The sequence below is a fragment of the Ruditapes philippinarum genome, unplaced genomic scaffold (genome assembly GCF_026571515.1).
Source record: "Ruditapes philippinarum isolate M1 unplaced genomic scaffold, ASM2657151v2 ctg2031_1_1_1_1, whole genome shotgun sequence".
Lineage (NCBI taxonomy): Eukaryota > Metazoa > Mollusca > Bivalvia > Venerida > Veneridae > Ruditapes > Ruditapes philippinarum.
The window spans coordinates 114,637-125,836 of record NW_026852553.1 but is presented as its reverse complement, the minus strand read 5'-3'; positions in this window follow the sequence as shown (position 1 = coordinate 125,836).

The window sequence follows — 11,200 nt, the reverse complement described above, 5'->3', positions numbered from 1 at the left end:
ACGTTCTGGCAATAAGAATTGTTATTATGTTTAAATATTTTGTATGGAAGTCAAAAGACTATTTTGTTTCAATTTTGCTATATTTATCATAAATTATACTTCATATGCAGCACTCTTTTCATTCATGTGATAAACATCTCTCATGTTCTAAATAGCTTTTTGAGGAAGGAAAAAATTGAGCGTTCCTGCACGAAGTTTAATGTGCAAGCGTACATGTATAACGTAAGCATTTGAAGTATAAAACACGCTGTAGTACAAATAAATTATTTAATTTTAGCTTTTGGCTAGCGACATTACCATGAATTTAACGTTCCATATAAAACACGTGTAATCAGATTTCATTTTACACCTTTCATTTCGTTTCACATCTTTTATTTCGTTTTAAATAGAGATGAAAAAATTTTGAATCCATAAAGAATTTAAAAAAAAAAAAAAAAAAAAAAACATAAAACAAAAAAAAAACATCTTCAAAAAAAAGGAAGTTTTAAAATGTTATTTGTATACCGCGATGAACTGACATGTAAGAAATACACGCCATCTAACACTGAAGCATTATTGTGCACTACTTTACAACACCCCTTCGAGTGCCTCTTCTTAAAAATTCACAACTGTCATTCATAAAAGAAGCGAACGGACGCTTTAAAGCGGATCGGGTGGTAAAAATTACCAAGCGTAGCAGGTAGTGTCACATTACGATTGTGTAAAAAGCATTATTTATTCATACATATTAATAGAGTAAAAGCAAAGCAAGACATAATATATTGATCATAGTTTAATTTGCATTTTTCATTTGTGTGAGGTATTAAAAAACATGCCGATCCTACTTAACACATTAAAACGGATTTCGCTGTTTCGCATTTTATCAAGATAACGTAATCGGAACGAGTGGAATTTTTAAAATGTTACAAACAAGGAAATATTCTTCATGATAACAGATGTAAACTGTATTTTATACAATCTACTTGACACAAGTATTCAACAACGCTAAACAAGGCAAATGTAGCCGTTTTTCCCGTCTATTAAATTATTTAATACAAAAATACTGCATTTTAGTTATTGCCCCAAATGAACTATGCATTATTCATCTTGAAAGAATTAGGAATCAGTTTCACTTTTGAGGGTGTCTCCTAAAATATATAAAACAGAGAATGACATATCTGAGAATTTTCACCAAATAAAATTGGTTATTATAAAACGTTAAAGGCACATTAAGCCTCAATAACCTTTTTTGTTGCTTCTTAAGAAAGGGCATCTATGAGTGATGTAACATGTAAATCGCCTGAAGAATATATCGATGAATGCAATATTCTTTGTCATTAAAGTAGCAAAAGGTAAACACAGTAGTTGTCTGACTACCATTCAAATAATCATTTAATCACTTTAACCATTCAAATTGCCAAAAAGATACTAGTGCAAAAGATGGTTTAGGTAACTGGCCATAAAGTAACTTTTTGGAAACTATAACAGGCAACAACAACAACAACGACGACGACGACTTTTAAGAAATAAAAGTAAAAGTATTTCTGGGGCATAATGGGCCTTTAAAAAATAATTTGTAAGCTAGCTTAAACATTGCACTAACGACAACTCTAATTAAATTACGTTTACCTAAAATAAAACGCGGACATGAATCTACACATATGATGTGACTGATGGCGGGGAACACATGCAGAAACAAGAGGGCCATGATGGCCCTGAGGTCGCTCACCTGTATATAGGCCCCCGGAGCGAGGCCAGTTTAAACCCAAGGGCTTTTATTTGAACAAACTTGGAAGACACCCATTAGAAGATGTTTCATGATGTTAAGTTTTTACTATACATACGTAATGAAAAACAATGACCCCCCCCCCCCCCCTGGCAGGGCTAATTTTAACCCAAGGGCTTTTATTTGAACAAACTTGGTAGACACCTATAAGAAGATGTTTCATGCTTAACATCTAAGCTCTAGCTCATTGGGTTTTTTAAAAGAAGATTTTTTAATTTTTTACTATACACATATAGTTAAAAACAATGACACCCCTGGGGCGGGGCCAATTTTGACCCCAGGGCTTTTATTTGAACAAACTTTGTAGACACTCACTAGAAGATGTTTCATGCTTAATATCTAAACTCTAGCTATATGGGTTTTTCAAAGAAGATTTTTTAAGTTTTTGCTATACACATATAAGGAAAATCAATGACCCCCGGGGCGGGGCCAATATTGACCCCAGGGCTTTTATTTGAACAAACTTGGTAGACACCCAGTAGAACATGTTTCATGCTAAATATATTAGCTCTAGCTCTAGCTCTTTGAGTTCTTTAAAAGAAGATTTTTTTAAAGTTTTTACTATATGCATATAGGGAAAATCAATGACACCCTGGGGCGGGGCCAATTTTGACCCCAGGGCTTTTATTTGAACAACCTTGGTAGACACTCATGAGAAGATGTTTCATGCTAAATATCTTAGCTCTAGCTCTTTGGGTTCTTTAAAAGAAGATTTTTTAAGTTTTTACTATATGCATATAGGGAAAATCAATGACCCCCTGGGGCGGGGCCAATTTTGACCCTAGGGCATTTATTTGAACAAACTTGGTAGACACTCACTAGAAGATGTAATATGCCAAATATCTAAGCTCTAGCTCTTTGGGTTTTTTAAAAGAAGATATTTAAAGTTTTTTTCTTTCGGTTGCCATGGCAACCAGAGTTCTGCATGGAATTAAATTATTTGAACAATTTTGAAAGGTGACCACCAAAGGAACATTCCTGTGAAGTTTGGATGAAATTGGCTTGGTGGTTTTTGAGGAGATGTCATTTAAAGTAAAAGTCTACGGACGGACGCCGGACGAAAAGCGATCACAAAAGCTCACCCTGTCACTTTGTGACAGGTGAGCTAAAAATAGTAAGCAACGGGTATTATCAACTAAGTGACCACCACGGCTAGTCATTTTTGAACTCAGGAACATGATTTATATAACTTTTGTATTGGACAACATGTTGATACTCTATGCCAAGTATCAAAATTGTGCCAGGGTAGTTTTATTATACTTTCGGAGATGCAGATTTTTAAGACAATTTTTCTAAATAAGTCTAAGTAAAGTAGAACTGGGCTAAATTTGACCTACGGACATAATTTGTCACATAAGGAGCCTTCTTGTGATGTTTGTTCAAATTCCATAATGTGGTTCATAAAGAGATAGCGGTGAAGAAAGGGAGACGGACAATTTGTGCTCAAGTGAGCTTAGAAGTGGAATATTAGTGCGCGAGTTCTTAGTTTGTTATGAACATAAGAAAACTATAAGACAAACAATTCAGCATTAGTCGAGAATGGGAAGGACAGTTATTATAAAAATATAATTGAAGTACAGGTGCAAAAGTGAATGCACGTTAACATTAAACAGTTTCTAAATATGGTGAACAACACTTGTGCCTGATAACAAATAATCAGATCAAGGCTGATTAAAAATATGCTTATAGTAAAAGGATACTTTCCTGCTTAGAACAGATGCACTGTTCTATAATTGCAAAATAATTTCGCAACATTGCAAAACTCCAAGGACAAATCAGTTAATTACATTGCTTCCTAGAAACGCTGTCACAATAACCAGACATAATATGAGAAACCCGGTCAGTAAACAAGAGCTGTCGGTAGGACAGCACGCTCGACTATTCTAAGTGCTTGATAGTAAAAGAGCCTTGATAATGTTAAATTTTCTAAGTTCACAAAAGGGCTATTTTTTTTTATAAATTCATGTTATAGGCCTTAGAGAGAGTCTAATTATACAGTATTGGCTTGACTATTCGTAAGGTAATGTCACAAGGGTGTTATATTAAGTATAATAATACTAATTACCTATGAATACATAAAATTGACAGAAAAGGTACAAAGGCTTGTTATTAAGATGTTTTATCAAGTAAATCACTGCGTTATTATTATGAATGCATAAAATTGTCCCAAAAAAGGCACAAACCCTTCAGTAGTTATGGAGATAACAGCTTACAAGCAAAACTTTACCCTGAATTTCTAAGTTGAAAAAGGGTAGAAAAATCAGCCTAAATGCAAGATAGAATTATGGATCTTTGTTAGTGACCTTCAATTATGATCCTAAATGCATATGTGAAAATTTTTTTTTTAAATAAATATCTTAAATAGTTATTGAGATATGTAAAACTTGCATGTAAACATTAACCAAGAGACTAAGTAGAAAAGGGGATATGAATCAGCCTTAATGCAAGATAGAGTTATGGAACTTATGGTCAGTGACATACAATTATGACCCTCAAACTATGACCCTAAGTACGTGTGTAAAGTTTCAAGTAAATATCTTTGAAGACCTTTAAGCTTTAATTAACCAAAATTTCTAAATTTCAAAGGGGCAAATAATTCTGCAAATATTGCAGGCAGAGTTATGCAATTTTGCAAACTGATGTACATTGTTATTTTAAAAAAGTATTGTAAATTTCAATTGAATATCTCAAGCAATAATTGAGATATTTGACTTTACAACAAAACTTTAACCAAAATTTCTAAGTTTTAAAGGGGCATAATTCTGTCAATATTGTAGGTAGAGTAATCCAACTTGTCAATCTGATGTACCTTGTTACTATAAATAAGTATTGTAAGTTTCAATTGAATATCTCAAGCAATAATTGAGATATTTGACTTTACAAAAAACTTTAATCAAAATTTCTAAGTTAAAAAGGGGCATAATTCTGCCAATATTGTAGGTAGAGTAATCCAACTTGTCAATCTGATGTACCTTGTTACTATAAATAAGTATTGTAAGTTTCAATTGAATATCTCAAGCAATAATTGAGATATTTGACTTTACAAAAAACTTTAACCAAAATTTCTAAGTTAAAAAGGGGCATAATTCTGTCAATATTGTAGGTAGAGTTATCCAACTTGTCAATCTGATGTACCTTGTTACTATAAATAAGTATTGTAAGTTTCAATTGAATATCTCAAGCAATAATTGAGATATTTGACTTTACAAAAAACTTTAATCAAAATTTCTAAGTTAAAAAGGGGCATAATTCTGCCAATATTGTAGGTAGAGTAATCCAACTTGTCAATCTGATGTACCTTGTTACTATAAATAAGTATTGTAAGTTTCAATTGAATATCTCAAGCAATAATTGAGATATTTGACTTTACAAAAAACTTTAACCAAAATTTCTAAGTTAAAAAGGGGCATAATTCTGTCAATATTGTAGGTAGAGTTATCCAACTTGTCAATCTGATGTACCTTGTTACTATAAATAAGTATTGTAAGTTTCAATTGAATATCTCAAGCAATAATTGAGATATTTGACTTTACAAAAAACTTTAACCAACGCAGACGCCGACGCGGACGCTGACGCCGACGCCGGGGCGACTACAATAGCTCTCATATTCTTCGAATAGTCGAGCTAAAAACGTTTTTGAGATTGTCTTGTATGTATTGTGTTTGTGTGTGCGTATATGCGTGTGTACTTGCCGGGTTGTCTGATTTCCCTACAAAAACTGATCATGTCATTATGAGGTTGATAGATGAAAAAAGTGCTCACGATTACATGTTCTAAACAAGAACCAATCAACTTTTTCACGTGAGTATTTTCATCTTTGATGAGGGTTTTCTTTTAACTAAGGAAATTGTTTGATTTTCAAGTCAAACGACACTTTCATAATCAGCCCTCCGTTAAATATGTCCCGAACAAGCGTTATTTTGCCAGATTGGACTTGCAGGCAGCATTTAGATTTATAATAGATGATGGTTTTCTTTTTACTGAGAAAACTGTTTGGATCAGCCCTCCGTTAAATATGTCCCAAACAAGCGTTATTTTGCCAGATTGTACTTGCTGGAAACATTTAGATTTATACAGACATTTGTAAATTTAGTGAAGATCTATAACTCAAATGACTTTCATCTTTGATTTTTCCCCTGTATCATCACAAACAAAGGTTCATTGTTTTATAGAATAGGTTTTTAATAGATAAAAAAGGATCCTGAAGATTAACAGTTCATAGTCAGTCAGTCAGTTCAAAGATTAATAAAGGACATAACTTTGCATCTTAAGAATATACGCACTTGTGATAGGGCGTCAAATCTTGACAATGAACATCTGACTGGTGCATTTGAGGAATGATGATCCAGAAAATAGTTTTAAAAATATAAAAGATGCAGTATTCATTATCTATACGAATAATCTTTCGACTAGACACGAAATTTCTTACAAGAGAGCTTTTGCAATCGAACAAAAGAAAAAGCTCTGGTAAAAATCAAGCTCTGACAGAGTTGAACATTTTAGGAATGATTCTCCTCGTATAATTCAATCAATTGAACCGTTTCAATCCGATAAAAGCGAAGGAAATTGATTCACAATACACCGAGGTCGATACTAATTTAATTTGTATCTCTAAACTATGTGTACTCAGCGTTATAGCGCAATAAACCGAATTGGGATCGAATATTTAAATGAGTTGTATAATGTATTCATAATTGACAGGTCAATAAAATCAGACTATACTGATATGGCAAGTATAAACAGTTAATTGGGTAAATATGATACAATGCTATTAAATAACAATCTATCGTTGTCATAATTAACACATTAAACCCACCCGAATGGAAGAATAATTTCAACGCAGCAATATCTAAATTGAATAGGTTACACATGTTGTGTTTCTTACTGTTGGCTCAACAAACTTTTATTCTCTCATCCCGATATACCCAAACTTTATTATGAATAGTTTCAAAAATGGAGGCTGGAGGAGTCCTTGAATTTCAGCAGGTTATGATTTTTTTTATTTCTATTACTATCTTATTATTACAATTACTATTTTGGTTTGGTTATACGTCGCACCTACACACTATAGGTTATATGACGTCTTTCCAGCTTAAATAGTGGAGGAAGACCCCAGGCGTCCCTCTTTGCATTATTTCAGGCACAATTAAAAAGAAAAATGAACTTATCATAAAGGCAGCAAATTGTAAACGAAGTCGTATTTTGACTTCCGTACAAAATATATCTTGACTTCCGTACAAAATATATCATCACTGTAACTGTACCAATTGCCAAACAGTAAGGGACCCAAAACTTCCCAAAAGATGGTTTTGATATATGGTCAATATTCATCTTCACCGAAACTCAACGGCCTTAATTGCTAATCAAAGTCCGCAAGATACTGTAGCAGGTCAGCAAGTAAAAAAGTTTTAGAAGTAAAGATAATACCATTTTAAATAGAAGAAGAAAATACAATACGTTCGTACATATATAGTTATCACATGTAACCATAATTATCATGTACATGTATATGTAACCATTATTTTGCTGTGTACATGTATATAGAACAATCAGGTTTAAGACTGTGAACGAGGAGGAATTGAAGGAAGTTAAGGCACTTGATAACAAATTGAGAAAACTATTAACAACAATAACAGAAGCAACATCAACACCAGCAACAACAACCGTTACTATGTTTAACAACATATATGTCCCTTTTTTCAAAACAACAATATTACATTGCGTATGAAAGGTCCTATATAAAAAGTAACAATATATAGTTCTGTTCTGTTTAAAACTATGAATATCTATTATGGCCATCCGTCGAAATTATCAACACAAAAACACAGAAATATCTCGGGACAATGTCAGACTTATTCTAAAATACAACAAACCATTTTCACACCGTACCAGAAATGTCAAATGAATTATTATAAATGTCAATAAAGTTCGGATCAAATTCGTAAATCACCTTAAAATTAATATTAAAATGAACTTTGTACATAACGCTGAAATCTTCCTATTTTTTCAACGTTGAACATTTTCTCACGAATAAAATATTTTGACAGCTTCGAACTTGAACTTTCCGCCGTGTTTTTTGTATATTCAAATCAAGCGCATCTCTATAATTTTTTAATCAAAACCACCAACTATAAATATAGAGAATATTTAGCAGCCGTTTACGGAATGCCGTTAGGGCCATCGCCTATGAATGTGTTGATCTAAAACGCGATAGTCGATAGTACGATGGTGAAAACGCGAAATCACGAAACTACGATGGTGAAAACGCGAAAGCACGATGATGAAAACGCGATACTACGATGATGAAAACGCGATAAACTATCGTGTTTTCACCATCGTACTGTCGCGTTTTCATCATCGTAGTTTCGTGATTTCGCGTTTTCATTTTCGTACTGTCGAGTATCGCGTTTCAGATCAAACCATTCATAGGCGATGGCCCTAACGGCATTCCGGAATGCCGTTAGGGCCATCGCCTATAAATGTGTTAATCTGAAACGCGATAGTCGGTGCGATAGTACGATGGTGAAAACGCGAAATCACGAAACTACGATGGTGAAAACGCGATAGTACGATGATGAAAACGCGATAGTACGATGATGAAATCACGACAGTACGATGATGAAAACGCGATAGTACGATGATGAAAACACGACAGTACGATGATGAAAACGCGATAGTACGATGGTGAAAACGCGATAGTACGATGGTGAAAACGCGATAGTACGATGATGAAAACACGACAGTACGATGATGAAAACGCGAAATCACGAAACTACGATGATGAAAACGCGACAGTACGATGGTGAAAACACGATAGTTTATCGCGCTTTCATCAATGTAGTATCGTACTGTCGCGTTTTCATCATCGTACTTTTGCGTGTTCATCATCGTGCTTTCGCATTTTCACCATCGTAGTTTCGTGATTTCGCGTTTTCACCATCGTTCTATCGACTATCGCGTTTCAGATCAATACATTCATAGGCAATGGCCCTAACGGCATTCCGTAGCCGTTTACCTGACTTCATCAGTTTTAAAAAAAAAAGGTACTAGCTTCTCTCAGTATTTGATTTTTTTACATTAATCTGATGGCGGCAAATTCTATCTAAGCGTCCAGTGCTGACCAAGATTAGCCGGTAAATCCGTGTCGTCTGGTCATGCTATTCTGGGACTAAATTATGTACATTGTATTTTCAAATTTTCCCTAATTTTGTCCACATTTAAAGATGGAATCGTACTGTTTTCAAGACCATCATTTCATTGCATTCGCAGTCAGATTTGACTAGCCAGGATTTAAAATTATTTGAAGAAAAAATAAACAACATTGTACCACAGTTTAAAAGGTCTTTAAATTTGCGTGAAACTTGCCACTAAAATAGTATCACATTCTTTATCAAGATACAAAACACGGTTTTAATGATAATGGCAATACAGTGGAACCTGTCTAATCCGAACTCGTCCGGACCAGATAAAAAGTTCGGATTAGAAAGGTTTCCGGATTAGAAAGGTTTCCGAATTAGAAGGTTTTTATACATGTTTTTTCATGTTATTTGCAAAATAGTTGAAGGAAAAAAAACGGGAATGCATTTGAAATTGCAATTTAGATATTTTATTTTTGCAGTCTCTTATCGTTCATTTTATTACATGTGAATACAAAAATAAAGAAATAAAAATAAATAAATAAGCAAAAATATTATGTGCTCAAGGATAAGTTAACCTACGATGTTAAACAGGAGGCCGAGACATGATTAGATATTCGTACCAGCATTTGTCAATTGTTGTTTACTCTTATCCGAGTCAGCGCCTATCCGAATTCACTGACAGTTTCCATTACTTTTCATTACTTAATCACGTATCATTGAATCCAATACAAAGGACTAAAAGATATTTCTATTGCATTATACCAAAATATTTATAGAAGCTGACGAAAAACAACCAATTAAGCAATTTTAGAAGATATCAAGGCAAGCTAAGTGTAATTTTCACACCTTCGCAGATCATACGTTTCACCCATTAATCGAGCGAAATAACACTTATCAGTTTGGTGTATGTTTACACCTGCAAGATGTGCGATTATTTGTTATTTTGAATGAAGGTGTGACATTTGGCAAAATCTGTTCGGATCCGAGAGGTAAATTTTAGAGTAAAATAAGAACAAAAATTGAAAAAATCGTCCGGAATTCGGAGTAGACAGGTTCCGGATCCGAAAGGTTTTTTACTATTAAAAATAGAACGAATAAAATCGGGACCGGACACTTCGTTCGGATAAGAAAGGATTCCGGATTAGAAGGGTTCGGATTAGCAAGGCTCCACTGTACAATTGAAGAATAAGATGGATCGCCTTTAGCTTCCGGCCACTTAAAATATGCAACAAGTTTGTGTATCCTGTAACTTAATGTAATCTCTCACTGATAGTAAAGTGTAATTTGATCCACCACGTATATCTAAATTTTGTTAAAGAAAACGAAGGCAAACATAGAAGTATTCTTCTCAAAGATTGCCGAAACTTTTCGTCTCTTTTCAGCGAACTTTTCGTTATTTCTATAGTTATTGAATGTTGGGGATAAGGTTCGTAATAAATGCGTTTCTCTTTAGAAAATGATGAATTATGCTTATATGTATATAGACTGACTAGATATATTCAATAACAACCGATCTACCTCTGACCTTTAGCTTACTGTACATAGGCAACAGATTTTATACATGCGACCAGTGCCACTCGCCATTCAGTCTTTACTTATTTTGGAGTTTACCCCCCAAAATGGATCAAATAGAAAGAATGACAAGTCCATTTATGATAATAAGCATGGAAAGGGATAAATTATACGCAAGATAGCTACGCAATCACGATGATCCCACGTGTATTGCACAAATGCTCAATAAGAAGACCCCGTTATAAGCCTCAACAATTTAGAGGGAATATGTATTTTATATTTAGCCTTGATTCTGCCATAAATTTGCCCCCATCTTAATCATTGCGACAGCTGGCATTTCACAAAATACAAAATACCGCGAACATATCATTACTATGTAACTATATTAATAACACTAATTTTGTTCAGCAATTTTCTCCTGGCACTGTTAACAGATTAGACTTTCTAAATTTACATGTAATATGTAATAATATGACTCGAACATATCGCAATAATTTATTATTATCATTAATATTATTATAATTATAATAACACTGTAGTAACTGCAGAGCCTTTTTAAACAGACGGCTATCAATTATTTATAAATGCAAGAGAAAACATATGGCGGCTTCTCTCGGCACTGGCTTTTACATTTATTAACGATGTTATACATAATATATCATTTTATTACCCCTCACTTTTTTCGTAATGCTAATTTCCCATAGGCCTCTGGGAGTTATTTTTACTGTTAATGCAAGTGTACCACGTGACTAAGAATTTTGTACTGTTACATAGGTAACAGTAT